Source organism: Ambystoma mexicanum, chromosome 2q (assembly GCF_040938575.1).
Source record: "Ambystoma mexicanum isolate Mex_15411 chromosome 2q, UKY_AmexF1_1, whole genome shotgun sequence".
Classification (NCBI taxonomy): Eukaryota; Metazoa; Chordata; class Amphibia; order Caudata; family Ambystomatidae; genus Ambystoma; species Ambystoma mexicanum.
The window spans coordinates 285,202,972-285,223,645 of record NC_090924.1 but is presented as its reverse complement, the minus strand read 5'-3'; positions in this window follow the sequence as shown (position 1 = coordinate 285,223,645).

The following is a 20,674-nucleotide window of genomic DNA, read 5'->3' as shown; positions in this document are numbered from 1 at the left end:
GCTACAGACATCGCAGCTGGCTGGCCCATCCACAATGACAATGGAGGCATCCGTACAATGCCAGCAGGCTCTGCATGTCTGTGCGGTGTCCACCACCTACGATGATGTGTGGGAGTGGACGTTTGTTTGATGTGTAAGTACACACATGTGTATCGGTTCCTCGGTGTCCTGTGCAGCATATGCGAAGAAACGTTAATTAGGTCGATGCGCCCACTCACGTCCTACAGGTAGCTATACACATAAACATCCCACCTGCTATACCCTATAAATAGCTAGTGTCTCACAAAATGATCGGTGCACCTGTGGAGCACTATTATTCAGTAGAGAAGTGGCAACAGTGTGCATAGGACACCTATGCACATGCGCACAATGTTTTCCACCCAAAACACATCTTGTGGACAGCCGTTCCAAAGGAGAAGAGTGGCAACGCCACCATGCTACCGCTCCCACGCTGGGCATGGGCCCTTAAATTCGGGGGCATGATTCGCACCCTTGAACAGCAAAAAGTACAGTGTTCAGTAATGTACAGAGTGTTTTTCGGAAAGTACACCCTTACAAACACACCACAATGTCCCATTGTACATGTATGTATGTTTTTGAAAAATGTAGGCCTCCTTTCTGGGTGCAAGTTCTCCACAGCAGCTCTACAAAAGGCCACACCCCAGACCTGCTCCACAATCTCTTTGCACCTTTTCACAACAGAGTAGCAGGCCACAAAGGTTGGCAGTGTAAGTAATGTTGGACCAAATCTGCTGTGCTACATTGCATTTGCAACTAATAGCAACCATGTCAATCCGGCTCAGTGCGCACAGTAATTGAGAAAATTATAAATGACCCTTCCTGTGACCCACACCCGCAGGTGTGATAGTCCCCACTGTCCCAATGTCATGGGCAGCATGCTAAAAACGGGAGTGTGTGCACGTGTGTTTCACAAAGGATGGCTAGGGCTGTTCCCCAATAAAGCAGAAACATTCCTTCTTGCCTTTCCACTTACTTCTTTGCAGCACACCGTCACTGTTGAAAAGTTCCACACGCATCCATCAATGACATTGAAGAGCTCTCCATGTAGCAGTATCAGTTCTGTAAAACAGCCCTCTGCATACACACCATACCCAGAAACATTATTGCACAATCCCTCTGCCTCCACAGTCCCATTTCCATGACCGCCATTCTGAAAATCCCTGGATGTGGCTTTCGTGCTGCGTGCGGGCATGGGTGAATGTATTGCAACCGGGGGGGGGGGTTGTAAATGGTGGCTTCTAGAGAAACACCTTTTTTTGTTTTTATTAGATTTTGTGTTTTCTTGTGCTCACATTGTTACAGTAAACTCTTCACCGCATCTTGTAGACGGTCAAACAAAACAGCATTACCAATGGGTAACAACAAAAGCCATTTGGTTGGAAAAACTCTGCATTTCCACAAAAAACTAGGTCATTGTTTCAGAAGAACATCCCACCAGCGAATAAAAAAGTATACATGCTTCTGTTTATGAGGCACCTTCCTGCCTCTGGCTTGGAACAACATCCATGAGCATTGTCCCATGAAAAGCACCTTGGCAGTGGGAGAAAGCCTCTTCACTACATTTAGCAACCTCTTCAGTCGACGGAACAAACCTAAAGAAGCCACGTAACCCATATGCATGCCACCGTAGTGGATGACGATAACATTGACAATAGCAAAAGTGGCCAGGTCTTTGCAAAGTGCAATCATAGCAGCAAAAATGGGCTCAAAGACAGTGTTCCACAATGCGTCCACTGCTTCCAAAAAGAAAAAAATTGCCATCAAAGTTTCTTTCCACGGCATACTTATGCAGATCTATCACAAAAGCATCACCCAAAGTCAACACAATGTATTTTGCCTTGTCAGCCAGCCTCACTACGCAGAGTAATGTACAACCGTATGACCACCCCTACCTGTGAACCACACCCACAGTACCTGATTGGATAATCCCCACAGTCCCATGTCCATTTAGCCAGCATGGTGAGAAGCGCAGATTGTGGCACGTGCACTTCCCAAAGAACCACGAGGGCCACACACCAGAAAAGCAGGAGCAGTCCGTCTTCCCTTTCCACTATCTTTTGTCCACCACTACCTCATTGGATATGGGTAAATAGGCACACGCGATTCCACCAATGCCATCCAAGACATTAGCATCTAACCCTGCCAGTTCTGCACAACACTTCATAGGTACTGTTACAAATTCAGCCTGCAAGTGTCCTGTCACTCGACAGCACGTCCAGTAGAAAGTTCAGTAAAAGACTGCAAGATTTGTGCATCCACATTCATCCACATGAGCACCCATCACCACAGAATGGAGGCATGATGAAAACATTTTCTGCAGTATGTTTACAACTGTGTTATAAGTGCCTCTGTGCACAGTATCTGCCACTGGGCGACCATTACATTCTTTAAAAGCATACTGGTTTTTCTCCCATGCCCTACCATCAAGTGGCATGTGCTTACAACATTTTCATTTACCCATATCATGAATTGTAATATCGAAACAGGAACACATTGCTTTCCTTCCTACAATGCTACAAGATGTTTTCCCCACTAACCCATCTCCTACATAAATTGTACAAATATGCTACCAAACTCAGCACTGCATGTATCCCAACAACCTAAAGCAAGTTTCCAAAAGGTCACTGTCTGCACAGCTGTGCGTCTGTCTAGGCTGCACTATTGCAATAGGCTCTTTTTAAATCTGCCCGCTTCTAGTCTCCGCCCTCTGGAACGCATCCAGAAGAGGACTGCGCGACTTGGGATGGTACCACTCCTACACTGAAATGTCTGCAATAGCTCCCCATGGCTGTGAGGAATAAAGTGAAAACCCTCTGCATTATGCACAAGGCCTTCTGGGCCCTGTGGCCTCAATACCTGCAACTCTCACTTCCTATATATCTCTGTGTTCGAGCTCTTCCCTCATCCGCCTCCAACTCCCTTGGGGCTCAGTCGCTTCTGCAGGCAAAGAGTTAGTGGTAGATGTTTTTTTTTTTGGATGGGGCTTCCCTCTGCAACAGCCTCCCTGTCTCCGTGAATCTTGAGGAGAACCATTGCCGGTTCTGGAAGCACCTCAAAGCCTTTCTCTTAGCATCTGCTGTTTCTCCTCCTCTCCCCGGCTGTCTGCCTGGCGTAAATTGATTCTGCACTGGTTACCTGGCGACTCTGTGATTTTGGGCCCATGTCACCTCCCCCCACCAGGCAAACCCCTGCACTGCCTTTCTAGCAAACCCTTCACTTGGGGATAGTTTTCTGTATCCCTAACAATTCCTCCACCACCTGATGCACTTATCCTTGTACTTGGCACAATCGGCCTGTATTTTTACTTATTGTCATTTGTTCTTCTTCCCATGTACTGTACCTTCCCCTCCCTCCACCCATGCACTTGGGCGATCTAAGTCACACCTGGCCAAGTAGGGTTGTTGTCTCTGTCTCCCCTCTGTTCCCCCTCCCTTGACTCATTGCGCTTTGCTAAACATGTGTATAGGCACATTATGAAAGCCATAGCATACAATTGCACATTATATGATATCATACCCACAATGCATTCATAAAAGTAGTGTGTCTGCCACTTACCTTGTACACTGCAAACTGTTTTCCGCAGTATCCCACTTACTTCACACTTTTCAAATAATATCGCTCAAAGACAACACTGCATTCATGTTATGAACTTCAAACAAGTACATACAGTTCATGCATACATCCAGGATGCCTACCCATTACCTTGCAAACTTCCACCATAGCCTTCTAAACTTCATTGTGCAAAGAGACATTCTGCCATAGTTTTTGCATACATACCTCAAACACAAACCTTATTGAGCAGTGTCTTTCGCTATACAGTTTCATTTCCATGGCTCCCATCCTGAAAATGGCAGCATGTGGCACGTCTAATCCTGAAACTATAGTGTAATCCGCAGAGTTTTCATGCTAGGAAGTGGGGAGGGGTGTGGGGGAGTTTGAAACAGGGTAGTGGGCTGGGTCTATAGTACTGTCTCTGAAAAGATATTTTTTTATTTCTTCTTCTGTCCTGCTGTTGTTATGCATGCAATATTTTTACTTTTATTTTTATCTCTTTCGATGAGTTTCTGTTTGCTTCTCCTCCTGACATTTCTACCGACTGAAGGTCAATGCTTCTCTTACATTTCTACAGGATTCTCTGCAACGCTTCGTGCAGAGTGGCAAACAAAACAGCATTGCCAATGGAGGTTTAAAAAAATGCCATTTCCTTGGAACCACTGCAAATCTTGCTCATTAATGCATTCATAGTCGGTGCAGAACATCCCAGCACTGCACATAAAGTCACACATGCTTCTGTTTATGAAACACCTCCCGACCTCTGAGTGTGGACAAATTACATGGTCCCATGCACCTTTTGGTGGTATGGATGAGAAAATCACCTTGGCAGTGGGAAAAATCTGCATCACTGCTGTCATCAACTTCTTGAGGTGCCGGAGCAAACATGAGCACGACATGTACCCCAAATGTAGTGCTCCATAATGCATGACCACAGCATCTACAGTACCAACAGAGGCCACACATGTACAAAGGAGAACCATGGCACCTAAACCCCACTCATAGACTGTGCCCCAAAAAGCCTCCACTCCTTACAACTGAAAGTAAGTAGCAAAGCCTCTTTCCTCAGCATACCTGTGCAGATCTTGCATAAAGGTATCGCCCACGATCAACACTCTGCATCTGTCCATCTCTGCCAACCTCTCTGCATCGAGGTTTGGGGAATAATATCGCTGCCCCTTCCTATGAACCACACACTCAACACCTGATTGGATAATCCCCACAGTTCCAATTGCAAAGGCACCATGCTCAAAAGGGCAGAATGTACCACATGCGCCTTCCCAGCTACAGCGAGGGCCACACCCCAGTAAAGCAGAGGCAGTCCTTCTTCCATTTCCACTATTGTATTTGCAACACTCCTGCATTAGGTAGTATTAAATAGTCACACAAGCATGTAGTATTCACATCCAAGACCTCTGCATCGAACACTTTCATTACTGTACAACACTACACACTCACAGGACACTCGCAAGACACGTCATGTGTCATGTGAAAGCACCTCCAGTTAACAGTTCTCCAAACCTATCCACACTTCCAGCATCCACAGGCACCCAGCACCACTTACTGCAGGTAGCAATATTTGTTTTCCTCCGAGCACTGCACCAACTGCAATGAAGCAATACTTCAAAGTTCAGTAGATTAGTTAGTAATCTGTGCAAAGCACACTACCCAAGCTCATACACTATGCAGTTGAATCCTATGCACTGGTATACACACAGTTTCTCACCACAGTACTCAGTAGACACACTGCAGAACTGTTCACTCCATAAGCTTCTGCCATGCACTGGAAAATGTACCATGTGCTAACATGGATTCAACAATGCATGCACAACTCACAAACCACACACAAAACTGCAACAATCTGAAGAGTAGTTGCACACAACCCACATAGCAGTCCGTGTAAGGCCTCCAGCCATGCATCCAAGATGCTAGGGCCTCACCACACACAGCACACCCTAGTACACCCCATGTTTTACTGCTCATGTCATGTGTAATGCACTCCCCATCTGCAATTGTGCCTGCCAACTTTCTCCCTGGCCCCATATTTGCATGCATGGCTCCATGACGTTGCGTTGGCTGAGCTGAACGGTATGTGAGTGGCTGTGTACATTGTCCATATTGGACATTTTTGATCTTGATGACTTCCTTTCATGGTGCAATATGTTAAAACACTTCCTCAAGCAAAAGTCTTGTAAAGGGCATCCCATAGCAAACGGAAATGGTAACATATGGCCCCCTAATGTGCAACATGTGCAATAATCTACACCATGTGCTACTAAGCGCATATCACCTCACTTTGGTTAGTCCACCCAGTGTAAAATGTTCTCTGCACCCATTCTTCAGAGGTCACCATCCACGGAGAGATGCAGAGTTAACCCTGAATGGCTGCATTACGTTGTGCTGGCTGTCGTTAAGGGCTAGAATCTTGGGGGCATGGCCAACGGCTGTTGGTCATGTACACAATAGTCTAGGCCTTACCCACACCCAGCACAACATGATGGCGTCATGAATGGGAACATTTGCCACGTACCACAATGCACAAACATAACATAGGATGGGTGGTCTAAAGGGCAAGCCATACCAAAGAAAAATGGCGACATGTGGCTCCCTAATGTGCAAGACGTGCAATAATCTACACCATATGGTACTGGACTCATATCAGGTCACTTGTGCTGTTCTACCATGTCTACACTGTCCTGCAGAACCATTCTTTGAATGTCACCACCCTCGGAAACATGCATACTTAAAACTGGATGCCTGCATTATGGTGGCGTGGCTATGGTGCAGGCCTAGGCTCTTCAGTGCCTGGCCTACAGCCTATGGCCTTTCGCCATGCACCCAACAGTGTAACCCTTGGCCACACCCAGCACACCATAACAGAGTCATACAGGTGAACAAGTGGCCAGGTACATGCAGTTCAACCCTAGCCACTTCTAAGCATCCAGCACTTCACCACTGCACCCAGTGGACACACCGGAGGACTTGTCACTCCATCAGGTCCAGACATGGACTAAACACTATACAATGTGGAACTAATCCCCACAACCAGGAAACCAATATTGTTTGCAATGATCACAAACCACACACCAAAGGCAACAATGTGAAACCTACTTCACCTGAGGGCACATACCTGTCGATGCAAGATGCACACCCATGCATCAAAGGGGCTACTGCCTTACCACATGCACCACACCGTAGTGCACTGTACATTTCAAGTTTCTAAGCATCCAGTACGTCACCACTGCACCCAGTGGACACAAGAGAGGACTTGTCACTCCATCAGGTCCAGCCATGGACTAAACACTATACAATGTGCAACTAATCCCCAAAATCAGGAAACCAACATTGCATGCAATGATCACAAATCACACACCAAAGGCAACAATGTGAAACCTACTTCACCACAGGGTGCATACTTGTCGATGCAAGGTGCCCACCCATGCATTGGAGGGGCTGCGGGCTTAGCACACACAACACACCTAGTGAACTGTATGTTTCAAGTTTCATGTCAGCTTCATTGTACTCCCCTTCTGCCATTGCTCTACCATCACTGACCCTGGCAAGAGGTCACTGCACCAGGTATCGTGCTGTAACGCAGGCTAACTGCAGTACCCACAATGTAGTCGCCTGTAGAGGCACCCCCGATTTGGCACAATATTCATGGATACTACAGGCACACAACCGTCTTCTTCCACCTATTGACATATATTAAATTAACCACTTCCCACTCCCCCACCCTTTCCATCCCTTATTCCCACCACCACATGGTGTATTGTAAGTTTTGCAATGCTCTTTCCTTCTGCAATTGAACTGCCACCAGTCAGCATGGTAAGAGGTCACGGCAAGAGCTATCGTGCCGTAACGAAGGCTGCCTGCATTCAGCACACATGGTAGTCGCCTCTGCAGGGAACGCCAAATTGGTGCAGTTCGCCCAGATACTGCAAGCACACCACCGTCTTCGTCCACCTAATAATCACATATTTGAGATGAATGACTTCTCACTCCTCCACCCTTTCCATCCCTTCTTCCCACCACCAGATGGCGTAAAGTATATTTGTCAGTCCCTTTGGTGCCGCTCTGTCCTCCGATACACCATGGAGTCGCTTCCCAAAAACTTTGATGCACAGCACGGTTCCCTCCAGCCAATCACCGGCCGCGTCCAATGTTTGCCGACATCACGCCGTACTGCAAGCCAATGAGACTTCTGTCCACAGAGCGAACAGGGAAATGGGTTAGCAGAGCGGACCCAGATATCACACATTTTTTGAGATGTACATTTCAGTTCTTTGCAACAAAAGTACTGGTCGGATTGCCACCAAACACACAAAAGCACGCTTTCTGACCCAAGCCCCGCTCCTGCCGCAAATGTGGTGAAAATGCATGCAGCTGTTTTTCTCCATTCAGTCTATGGAAAAGAAAATATTTTTGGGACCCCCCTGCACAAAACCTCACCAAACTTGCCGAAAAAATTCAGAGCTGGTCATATACTTTTTTGCAAAGTTTGGTGAGGATTCCTCCAGGGGGAACAACGTTATAAGCAGCTGAAAAAGTGGTCTTCCCATGAGTTTTAGCAACTTAACTGTAAGTGCACGGCCGCTACCGCGGGCCGCGTAATTATTCAGTGAAAAAGCTTTGTTAAAGGGACGTTATGGTTACAAGCAAAACCGAAAACCCCCAGAAATTTGCCAGTTATGTTAAGCTAAGCAGCCATAACTCACGCCACCACCGTGCACTGCTAAGAATAACAACCAGAACATCAAAGATGACATCACACATGGCATTAATGACATCACTGATGACATCCTATATCGGGGCACTTGTTTTTGGTCTGTGACATATATAGGCTGGGTGTTTTTGTTCACTGACAGTCAGAATCTGAAAATTCAAAAGATGCTATGTAAATATAGGCTTTACCCTTGTTGTATGTTCTTAAAGTAATTTCTTTACGGTCTGGCCTCAGCTCATGGCGCACATATACAGGGCAATGAGCAGGCCTCACACAAACAATTAATTTGTGTACATGAAGATAAACTTTAATGTTATTGATGTTTTCTGGTGAAGTGTGATTCTTTCCAACTCAATGGAATTTCCCTTTCACATTTCTATACATACTTCTTCATATGTATTGTGTGTACTAACACAAGTGTGTAGTAAGTATTCAATTGTTAGTTATCTATTCAACAATTACCAGTAGTCAAAATTCTGATAGGATTGAAGTTATTATTTTACTTGCCAATATTACCACATTAAACATGCTGTACTTCTATGGTGTGGGTAGATCCTTTGCCTATGTGTATGTATAACAACGTTCCTGTATTAACAACAACACTCCAATATAAAGTTTTGTTTAGATTAGTAAATTTGTAATACATTAACTAGTTCATGATAGATCTCCCGATCACCCCTGATATCTTGTTACCAACATTATAAACACAAGGGACTTTTCATCAATATTAATTTAATTTGTGATGTCATCTGTGATGTCCTGGGTGCTAGTCTTAGCAGTGCATGGTGGTGGTGTGACCTACGGTTGCTTAGCTTACAATAACTGGCAGATTTCTTGACTTTTGCGGTTTTACTTACCTTCAACAACGTTTTTTACTGAATTTCATGGGTTTTTATTAGTGAAACTTAACAATAACGTCCCTTTAACAATGTTATTTCAACTTCCTAGTATCATACTTACCCCCAATATATCAGCATTTTCAGGCAATCTAAAATGTTTCAAGTAAAAACTATGCCATTCCTCACCTCCTAGAAACATTTTTAACACTTCAATGAACTTTCATCTACGATTGGTTGGCATGCTTGTACCCTTCTGCAATAGTCCACTCGACAGCAGCACACAAGATGGTACCCCAGGTTCTTGTGGGTTGGACTTGACCATACCTCCCCACCCAATTAGCCCATAAACCATTGTCACTCCTGCTGCCTGCCATTTGAACTGTTTTTGAACTCGGCCTTGCAAAGTATCACTATGCCTGAGAATAAATGAGGGTGCTAGTATGGTCTTATCTTATCTTCAAGTCTCGGTGTAGCTTGCCCAAAGTTTATTTTCATCTGGACCATGTGACAGGAGACCATGTTTGAGCTCTTTCTTTCGTATTTAACACTGTTAAATTAATCAAACCTGGCACTTTTAGTGTTTTTCTCTTACACCTCATCGCTTGCATCGCTTCTCACATTCATTTTATCTTCTCAAATAGATAACCAGTTTCTTGGCTGCCCCAACCCTTGACAATGGTTCAGACAACCTTTCTCAAATCTTCCCTCATCATCAGCTGTTTTCATCTACTGTGCCACACTTTCAGCCCTTCTGTTCATAGGGTTGTAATTTGCTTAAAACACGACGTGGAACATCCAGATTCTATGCACATGTGCTGTCATCAGTGATGTCATCAATGATATTTGTGATGTCATCTTTGATGTCCTGGTTGTTAGTCTTAGCAGTGCACGGTGGTGGCGCGAGTTATGGTTGCTTAGCTTACCATAACTGGCGGATTTCAGGGGGATTCGGTTTTACTTGGAACCATAACGTCCCTTTAACAAAGTTTTTTTACTGAATTTCATAGGTTTTTAGTAGCGCAACTTAACCATAACGTCCCTTTAACAAAGTTTTTTTTACTGAATATATATATATATATATATATATATATATATATATATATATATATATATATATATATATATATATATATATATATATATATATATGCAGCACCTCCCTGCAGTCTATTCACTACGTATAGCCAGCCTTATGATTACTTATGATATGATATGATATTATATGATATGGCATTTATAACTCGCCTATACACAAGTGTTTCAAGGCACGAGGGGGAACAGAGTGAAGACAGAGACGATGATCTTACTGGGCCAGGTGACACTAAGATTGTGCAAGTGCAGGGGAGGGAGGAAGGGGAAAGGTATGGGTGGTAAGGGGCAGTGACAGTGCAGAGAATAGGATAACAGTAAAATTAATAAAGAAATAAAGATAGACAATAGATAAGAGTGTGGCCAGCTGGTGGCAAGAGCATGGGTAAGTGCAGACATCAGGTGTCAAGTGCAGGTAGGGGCTGTAGGGATACAGAAACCGTCCCTGAGTGCAAGGGTTGCTGGGGGCGGAGTGCAGGTGTGCAATTGGCAGGGAGGAGACCTGGTCCCGAGATCAGAGGGTAGCCAGGTAACCAGTGCAGTTTCAACCAGGAGATTAGCAGGGGAGAGGAGGAGAGAAAGCAGAAGCAAAGAGGAAGGTCTTGAGTGCTTCCAGAACTGGAGATGGTTCTCCACAAGCTTCAGAGAGGCAGGGAGAATAATCCAGAGGGAGGCGCCAGCAGAAGAAAGAGATCTACCACCAACTCATTGCTTGAGGAAGCAACTGATCACAAGGGAGTTGTAGGTAGATGATCAAAGAGCTCAAGAAGGAAGACATTTAGGAAGAGAGAGTTGAAGGTATTGAGACCCCAGAAGACGCAGAGGGTTTTGAACGTAATCTTTGCAGCTACTGGGAGCTAGTGCAGAGATGTTAGTGCTGGAGACATACAATGCCTGGGCTTGAGGCCAAGGACAAGTCTCGCAGTTCAGTTTTGGATGAGTAGTAGAGGGCAGAGAGTAGAGTCAGGCAGATTTAGAAAGAGGCTTTTGCAGTAGTCCAGCCTAGAGAGAACCAGAGTGCTGGAGACAATGAGCTTCTGAGAGGAAAGGTAGAATACCTATGAAGAGGTGCAGCTGGTAGTGTGACTTCTTAGATATGTCATAGATGTGAGGAGAGAAGGAGAGTGTGGAGTCAAAGATGACCCAAAGGCTTTTAGCCTCACAGGTGGGAGTAGGAAGATGGCCAAGAGAGGCTGGCCAGAAAGTGACAAGAAAGGAGGGAGCAGGTGTGCCGATGAGGATAATCTCTGTTTTACTGGCATTAAGGCAGATATTGTTGGCGGCACACCACTCCTGGATAGCAGACAGTCAGAGATGAGAGAAGGAGAATAGGAGGCAGAAGGGAGCCTGAAAATGAGTTGAGTGTCATCTGCATAGCACTGAAAATTGGGGGCGAGAGCAGCAATGCAGCGTTCAAGAAGTGTCTGGTATTGTTTGAACAGCCAGGGAGAGATTAGAACACTGTGGAACACCACAGGTAGAGCTAGAGATAGAGGAGAGGATGGACCCAAGTTGGACCTGGGAGGGTCGATCGGAGAGGAAAGAAGTCAGCCAGTCCAGGGCCTGATCGGTGATACCCAGGTTATCATGGAGATGGTTGAGCAGGATGGCATGGTTGACCGTGTCAAAGGCAGAAGGGAGATCAAGTAGGATGAAGACACAGTTGGTGTTGGAATCGAGGTTGGAGAGCAGTCTTCACAGATGTTTAGGAGAGTGGTTTCCGTGCTTCTGGCAGCTCTGGGGCCAAACTGATGGTCGTGGAGACAGCCAACAGATTCAGTGTGAAGATTAAGCTGGGAGATGGTCAGCTTTTCCAGGAGTTTGCTCAGGAAAGGGGTGATGGAGATTGGGCGATAGTTAGCAGGAAGGGTCAGCAGAGGGTTTTTTAAGAAGAAGTTGCACAAAGGAGTGCTTCGGGGGGAAGGGAAGACTCCAGTGGCAAAGGAGTGGTCACAGAAGTCAGCCAGAGCAGGAGTCAGGGTGTCAATGTGGTCCTTGATGGTTTTTGAGGAACAGGGGAGAACCTGTTTTGACGAGACTTTCATAGATCAGACTTGTCTAGAAACCTTGTCAGGGTAGAACAGGGGAAAGGCAGAGAATGAGGGAGGAGAGGAGGCCGAAGATGGCCAGAGGAAGATCAGGGAGTAGAGGGAGGAGAAGGAGAGGAAGAGGGAGAGGACAGAATGTCCTGGGTTTTAGAGACGAAATGAGAGCCCAGGGTCGTGCAGAGGGCCTGAGAGGGGACAGGAGAGGTAGAGACTGCAGCAGGATTGGCCAGCTCCTTGCCAATTTTAAAGAGTTTGACGAGTTTGACTTAGTCTACTTGTGTTTCAGCATCTGTACATTTATAAAACGGCTTGCATTTTCTTCAGTACTCTCCGCACGTGCAATCTTCATTCCGCACATCAAATGTTGTTCAATTCTTCACTTCGCCATCAGATTCTATAAGGTCAGTATACTCTCTTCATGGGCATCTCCTCTGGGTGCGTCGTTTCTGCTTCATGTGACATCACCAGTCTTCTCTTTTATTCATATTCACACTTCTTCCAGAACTTCCTGTAAAAGACTGTAATTTCTCTGTGGGTACATTATGTAGGGTTTTCTCAATTAATACCTTGTTTTGAGGATTATTTGTGTTATAGGGACTATTATTGGCATCTTGCCTATTAGACTCTTCCAGTGTTAATGTACTTGTTTCTTTTTCTAGCACATTACTGAGAGAATCAACCTTGGCTGTACAATATGAAGCAACCTATATGTTACATCCCTAATGCTTCCTCTTTTGGAATAGAATTGATGAGAATAATGCAAAAAAACTCTTATCGATTGACTGAAGATGGTACAATAATGTATATCTCTTTTTCTATTTATGTTTTTATTTTTGTATTTGTCTAATCTTTTTTGTATGCTATTTTTATAACTATTATTCATAAAATGTCATGATTTGTTTCTGCTTAGGGGTTTGTGGAAATACATGTGCATATATTTAATTGCTCACTATTTCAGCTCACCATTACTAACAATAATAAGTACAATATTCCCCCATGACGAAGAGGTTGTGTACTCAAAACATGTGCTGGCATTTTCTCCTTTCTTTGACTATTATCTTAGATGTTTTAATCTTCAGTCTAATTAAATCCTTGTACTTATACATGATTAACTACTCTGTATTTCTTGATATGCGTATTATGCTTTACCTGTGTTGAGTTCAGTTGAATAAATCGATAGCAAACCATGTGTTTATGTACACTCAGAAAGAGTTGCTTCCCAATCTCCTTGCATCTACCACTGAATGGTGATGGATGAACGTTTTGAATCCATCAGTACCACTGGTATTGGTCTGAGAAAAACTCCCTTGTGCGCTTTCAGAATGAGGGAAATTCAGATGTAAATCAGGCTTAGCCCCACCCTTGCAGGTGGAGTCCAGCCGACCTTCTCGGTCATGTCTCTACTGCCTGGGACTACAAGCAATCCTAAACATGATTCGGCCTCATTGGGTGTCATCAGCCTGGTGCAGCATGGGACTCTAGGCACAGCATACTCAAGGCCAATGTCTGGCCAATTACATCCCACATGCAACAAAGACACATTAATTGCTCTAACAAAAACACACTGCAAGAAGCCCTGCTCTATCGGCAAATGTCACAGTAGAATAATGTTTAAAATGATCCAAAATCTGATTGTACACCAGGTGAAAAAAAGTGTTTCTAGTACCTTCGGGCAGACTATATCAGAACCTTGGACTTTTGTTGTTAAAAAAATCCTTCAAACAGGGAGAGGATCACTGCACTCAAGCATTCACCCCTCTCAAATGTGTTGAGCCTTTGTCCTACTTCTATGCCCAAGCACAACAACGAATTGAACAGCCAAGACCTAGTGGTCCTTCCACCCTTGAGGCCCTTTGAGTAGACCAATAAATGTTTTTTTTTGTCCTTTGCTTTTATTTCCTCAGAATATTTACTCCTTTTGTTGCCTAGTATCAAACCTAACAAATACATTTTGATGTATTATATTGCATACATTCCTGCCTTGGTCCAGCAGGCCTGTGTAGAGCAACAGCTCCCATTTAGCAGGGATACATTCAATCTCTTCCATCAGTTGGGAGTGAATGCAGTAACACTTAAAGTGGGATGAACAAAGCCTTTGTTGAAGAATACATCATTGGACCCAAGCATGCTGTCCATCTTTCATCCCATTACTCACCTGGACACTGACATCCACCAAAGGGTCCTCTGCAAAATGAATGTTCCCTCTCCCTGGAAGACCAAGGGGCAAGCAACATCTTCCTGGACCTAGCAGGAGCCATCGTGGTCATTCTCATTGGCTCCCATTGGCTGCCAGTGGATCATGTGGCATATACTTTTGCTCCTTATCTAGTTTCCTTGTGCTTTTTTAAAAAACTATTTTAGCTATTTGAGACAACTGTTTTGTCTGCTAAATGTCTAACAATCTTTTTGATAGATTGTTAGACATTTAGCAGACAAAACAGTTGCCTTTTTAGGAGCTGCAAAAATACCTAATGTTTCTCCTCCAGTCTTAACACAGCTGATCAAAGTAAGGGAACTCATCATCACATGTTGCGATGCAACAGGAGAATCCATTGTGGATTTGAATGAGTGCTACCTCAAATTCAGATCCATTCTGGTCCTTCTAATTCAGTTTCTATTACTTGAATGTTCAGGTGATTAGCTATATACCTGTGCTGTACAAAATATCACTTAATTATGTATTACATTAATTCATAAATTCCTACATTTTTATCTAAAGTACATGTGTTGTGAAGTACATAGCCTGTGGCCTAGGAGGTATGACAAAGATAGGGGGTGAGGTGACCATGGCAGCCAGATTCCACCACCTGAAATATGATGATGGACCCAAGGGCTGTTGAAGGAGGACCCCCTGGCCTAAGGCACTCAATGCCTTCACTATATTGCACAGGCTCATGAGATTGATAGGAACATGCCCCTGTCCACTGAAAGAAGCTCCACGTACAGATGATGCATTCAAACTACAAGCACCCCTGTAGAAAAACCATTCCCAAAGACTGCCCCATAAATCAGTCACACGATCCCAACCATTCACATGGTGTTCTGCATGGAATTTCTAAATCCAGGTAGACTAATATTGAGAAATAAACTACAAAGAAAAAGGACCCGGAGATTCTTATAGCCTATGGGGCATTGTATTGGGCCGACAATACTACTACTCATCATACAGCTCCACAGGCTCTCTATTTGTCACTGCTAGTGCTCTATAAATTCCTTGGTCACATCCTTTATACACAACATTTCTTTTAATTGTTTATTTTGTTCAACTTATAAATATGTGTTCTTTTATATATATTATTGTCAATAAAGGAACATTCTTACAAACAATATAAAATCATGTTCATTCCTAATTTTCGACAATAACTTTTCTGGGTGCCTCCAGGTTCACATCATCTTTATTTCTTCCAGATAAACATCAGAGTTACTTTCACTCTAATCAATGTTGATACCTTCAATTGTTCAACAATTCTCATTCACTAATCTCCTGATATTAATTACACACAGTATGATCCATCAATCATCTACTGTTCTGTCAACTTCACAGTTTCCGTTTCCTGTAATATTACTGAACCTTCTTCAGGAGTACAGATCCAAAATCACCCAACAAATTCTAACCTCGCCATTTTAAAACAAGCCAAGGGCTTCTCCTTTGTGTCACAAAACACCTTGTCATGCACCCACCACCAAACAATTCAAAAATATATTATATCCAGTTTTCATTTTTCTTTTTTCTAGATAACGTCCTTTCTTCTATAAAGGACCTGCAGAAACAACATGTAATTATGAATTAATAATCACACTTGACTATACCAATTAGTTGAGCAATATACCACCTAAAATGGTGAATATCTGGAAAATTATAAATACCTAATGAGTAGTTGTAGGTTGATGCAATCTTGTTTTGCTTTTCTTAGAACTATCAAGAATTAATTCAGTCAAAAATATAGAGGGAACGATATGAGTGCTACAACTTCAACATTCAGACCGCAAGTGATACCACTACCACTTGTGCTCAACATGCACATACCTCAGATTTTGCAACCATTCAACTCTTTTCGAGGTCTGCTCTGAAGTCATCAATGTAATCTCACCTCCCGGCTAGGCAAACAGTAAATCAACAATCATACTAGTACCTCATATTATGCATACTTAGCTCAAAGAAATTACTCTTCAAATATTGTAGTCACTTGTATCTTCTTTAAGGTGAGACAATCGCTTATGTCTCCAGACGTTGATTCACACCACAGATTTCATATTCCAATCTTTATTTTCCTTTCGCTCTTTAAATAATTTACCACTATATCATTATTGCAAAATTGTTCTCCAATTGGAGTCTGTTAGACAGTAGACACCCCTCCTTGTTTTCATTGATGTTATTTTTTCCATCAGACCGTGTGTTCCCCAAGAAAAAATGATTTCCTACTTACCGACTGAATTTATATGTCTATTCCGGCTGGTCTCAGTGGTTATATTTAACCCGCTGTAACGCTGCTCACTTATTACTTATTACCTTTTCCCATGCAACTCCAAGGCTCTGAAATGAGCTTCCACCAGAATGAGAGCATATAGTTGCTTTCTTAAATTCATACAAGCACTAAAGACACTCATCTTCTGCTAAACCTTTCCCATTTCTATCCTTGCCCATGATCTCTGTTCTTAATTGTATGTTCTAACTATGCTACCCTTGCACTTTTATGCCCACAGGCGTTGTCTACATGCATTACAAATAAAATAAATAAATTACAGGTCACAGTTTGTTTGTATGCTAACACATCTCCATTTACGATAATCGGAAGTTCAACTGTCTGTTCTTTAGTTCCAGAGCAATCTGGCCACTCAACCTCTACTTTGCTCCTCTGATAAATGTCTTATACAGGCGCCATATTAGAATGTGGTGTTTTACAGTCCATACACCCCATGCATTGAGTCACATCAATAGTTTCCCTTATGTTCTGTGCTCATATTCAATGATCTCCTTTGTTACTCTCAATAGGGCCATATTGTTCAATATTTAATAGCATAGTGGTGCATGAAACATGCATGTTACTTTGTGCCATTCCACTCCATCATTTAGGCCAATTTGCCAGCTTTTTGTAAACAAAATTAACCTCTGTTCTCTTTTTAACAATTGCCTATCCATGCTCTCTCCTCGGTTTGGTTTAGTCGTCGTATTTACATCCATTTAAAATTCATCATTTGAAAATGTTTTACCATGGGGCATCCTCAATTAAATTTTTGAGACAAGTCCTATGCTCCATGATGCACGTCTTAACTTTCTTGAGTCCTTTCCCTATATATAGCTTACCACATAGGCAGACAATCATATAGACTATGTTTTGAGAGTCCCAATTCATAAAATGTAGCCAGTTGGTTCATAGGACAATATCGACCTCTGTTGTTTTTCTAGTCAAGCTACGGACCCCACATTTTCCACATGGGAAGTGGTCAGTCACTGATGGTTAACCCCATATTTCTCTGATATTCGACTGTTTATCACTGCAAATTCCTTTGTCATTCCTCATTACTAGATCTTTAATATTTGATCTTCTTTTAAAAGCAAGGATCAGTTGTGCTCTTTTTTGAGATGCATTGACAAAAATATGCCCGTTTTTTAACAAGATATTCTTCATCTTGAATAACAGATTTGTGACTATTTTTACACAGACAAGTTGGTTATTCTCTTTCGTCTTTTTTTAGGCTCTAACGGGGATTAAAACTTGTTTATCAGATATATGTAAAGAGATTTTTGATAAAGAAGCTGCAATTCTAAAGGACGAGTTGCACTCCAGAGGATATCCAATGAAGATATCCTCTGGATATCTAAGCAACCTTTTAATAACAACAGAGAAGTCATATTGGAGCCTCAAGCAAAGACTAAAGAGTCCCCCTATTCTTGTAATAGACAGGTAACAGATCAAAACTTGTAAATTGCTGGCCAATATTACGATTGGGACTACATTTTAAGTACCTTACATGGGGATAAAATAAAGAGTTACGCTCATCCGTGAGGTGGGTTGCTACAAATAGCTTCTTGGAATTGCAGAGGCTATTCGTTTTTGAACTCTCACTTTGAGTTGATAAGAAATTATGCTTTAATATGTTTCCTAGAAACCTTATTGGTGGAACAGTCTTCAGTATGGATATACCATCTGCTGTGTTAAAGTGAAATAGGGACCTCTGGGTCACCCATTTGGGGGCCTAATCTGTGCTCCGAGAAATGATGCGGGTGTGCATATGGTTCAATTGCAATCTAGCAGGGATGGCATACAATTGGTAAAGCTATCCTGGTTTGACAAGAGTTCAGGGAAGGAACGTTTTGGCTGTAATTCAAAATCTACGATTGTGCCAAAGTTGTATCTGTCTTACTTGCAAATGAATGGTGTGAGAACGACAACAGCACTCTTGTTCTTTGAGATTTTAACAGTGAATGTCTTGCTTCTGACCTTTATCAGGATGTTGGGTGGGGTGGCACTTCCTTATTGTTAAGAGAACAAGAACGGCAAATTAGAGAAGAATTAAATCTCTGGGGCCTATCAGTGATCAACGGGAACGTGATGGGTGGCATGCCCCCCAAATTTACCTGGGCTGGTAAACTCTCTAAATCTACGCTAGATTACATGTTCCTTTCCCAGGATCTTAATTTTAAATGTTCAGTGTTTTCAGTGATTGATATGGAAACAAGCGATTACTGTCTTTTAACCCTTTAATTGAATTTGGACTTTGTACAGGTGTCAAATGTATGCCCGCATTTTATTGTGGACGTTTGGCCTAGTGATCATAAGCTGATATGGAAACCAGTTCTGGCTGAAATTTGTAATAATGCAACTTTATAAGGTGATTCTGTTTCTAGAGATGTGTTGCTTGACCCCTTATTTCATGACTTTGCTGTCCAGCAAATACATCAGAATGTATTTGTTCAGAAAAAATCTTGTTTACTCCCCATGAAAACAAATACGAACAAACATATATTTGATTCTGAAGTGAGCAAAAAAAGGTCACTAAAGAATCTAAATAAAAGCGATCCAAATGACTAAATAGAAGCTGTTAGGTTGAAAATGGGCATTAGAAACTGCATCAAGTGTCACCAGGATATTCTTTATACAGGTGATGCTGAATATTACTAATATTTACACAGAAGTGATAAAAGAGATCTTGCCTCTGACTTTAAACAATAATTGGTCGGACTCTTTAGTAATGAATAATGAAGGAATTAAATCTTTCATTTGGAGGTCGGAAAAATCTAATGCACGAGGCTCTGATGCGCTCACTATTGCTACACTGAAATGTAATGTTCCTCCATGGACAGCTGTTTTATGGGGCCTTTTTAACATATATTTTACTGTTGAATAAAATTCCATGTTCTTGGAAGGGAGCCCTTATAGTTTTGATATATAAGAGTAGTGATAGGATGCTGCCTGCAAACAATCGCCCAGTATTTCTTTTGGACTCTTCAAACAGCATTTTTGAAGTCACATTCTTCAAAAATTGCAGGCCTGGGCTTCTTCAATGGGTTGTCTTGATGCCAATAAATCTGGGTCTAGGGTTGGTACAGGCACCTAATAAAATTGTTTCTTAAATAATCTCATTCAATTGCAGTCCAAATTAAAGAAACACATTTGTTTTTGTGCATTGTTAGAAATCACACAGGCATTTGATTGTGTAACTTGGGCAGTCTTTTGGGCAAAATTGCAAAAGTTTGGGCATCCAACAGCATCCTCGGTATCCTAATAGCTTTACACCCAGATAAAAAGGTAAAGATCTGCTTGGATCAAAGGGAATAGACAACAAAGTGGATTCATACTTACGGGGGTCTTTGCCATGGTTGTGTACTTGCACGCTTTTGTTTCAATTTCTACATTTGTGACCTTAGTGACATCTTCCAGAAGGTTCAAAGTTATTCTCCTAGGCTAGGCGACATTCGTTTACATTATTTGGCATATGTTTAAGACATTGTTCTTCTTGATTTGACACGGATAGAACATTCTTTTACGGTGAAAAATGTTAATTTTTCTAATTTGGACACAAAGTTAGATATTAAGAAATCTCATGTTTTAATGATCAACTATACCAAGCGAGGTAAACCCCATCTGAGTTGGTGGCTTAACAACTCTCGCTTGGAGATAGTGTCTTCATTTAGATATGTGGGTGTTGTAATTCACACAAAATGATTAAGAAAAAATGAATTGCAAAATATGAGCAAGCGCACCATGATGGCTAGTGCCACACACTGCGCCAGTTCGATGGGAAATGTGGTCTTTTTTCAGCAATTCTGATTCTTAAATATTACCATGAAAAAATTGTGCCATGTCTATTATATGGTGTAGGGTCTGGTGTATTGCTGTCAAATTTGGAAAGGGTTGAAGTGCTTATATGGAGGAATGTTCTATCTGTATCCCAGG